General features: G+C 39.0%; 1 protein-coding gene across 1 annotated transcript in view; it reads right to left on the bottom strand.

The window, feature by feature from the left end:
• LOC106882389 (MAM and LDL-receptor class A domain-containing protein 1) overlaps nt 1-824 on the bottom strand; it is a 221,633-nt gene that overhangs the window by 60,109 nt on the left and 160,700 nt on the right. The window lies entirely within an intron of this gene.

Here is an 824-nt window from a genome sequence, read left to right on the forward strand (position 1 = left end):
AGGGTGTGGCACTTTTTCACGCAGCTATCCTCCTCCATTCTCACCACATGTCCATACCAGCGCAATCGTCTCTCTTGCACGCCACAACTGATGCTTCTAATGTTCAGCTTTTCTCTCAAGATACTTACACTCTGACGGGTATTCACATTGACATTACACATCCAACGGAGCATACTGGCTTCATTCCTTGCGAGCTTACGTATGTCCTCAGCAGTTACAGCCCATGTTTCACTGCCTATTGGACTGTGGCCATGCTGAAGCACCGCTTTGGAGATCGTGCTAAAATCAGCTGGTTAGCCTCTAACAAAAACCAAGGATTGTACAGAAAATACAGATGATTTGAGAACTAAACAAGAAAATTTGTCAATCATTGCACCAATTGCACTCCATCCTGTATCAAGATTAAGCAGAAAAATTCCAATAAGATGACATATACTATACAACTTCAGTTGAAAAGCAGCTTATTTAGTGATAATCAAGTCTGTAAATAAAAGGAATGGAAGTAGTCGAATACTACAGCTGTTTCAAAGTGAAACTGGGTGCATATTACATAACATTATAAATTTTTCACAACTATTTGGCATCCTTTTTCATCAGGTACATATAATATATATATATATATATATTTTTTTTTGTATTGGTTTCTTTTGCCAACTGCTATGTTTCCGTCCACCAAATCCACTCACAAAGACTTTGGTCAGCCCAAGGCTATAGTAGAAAACACTTGCCCAAGATGTCATGCAGTGGAACTGAACCTGGAATGAAGCAGTTGAGAAGCAAACTTCTTAACACACAGCCATGCCTGCACCTACATATATATATAA

This window comes from Octopus bimaculoides, chromosome 7 (assembly GCF_001194135.2).
Source record: "Octopus bimaculoides isolate UCB-OBI-ISO-001 chromosome 7, ASM119413v2, whole genome shotgun sequence".
Classification (NCBI taxonomy): Eukaryota; Metazoa; Mollusca; class Cephalopoda; order Octopoda; family Octopodidae; genus Octopus; species Octopus bimaculoides.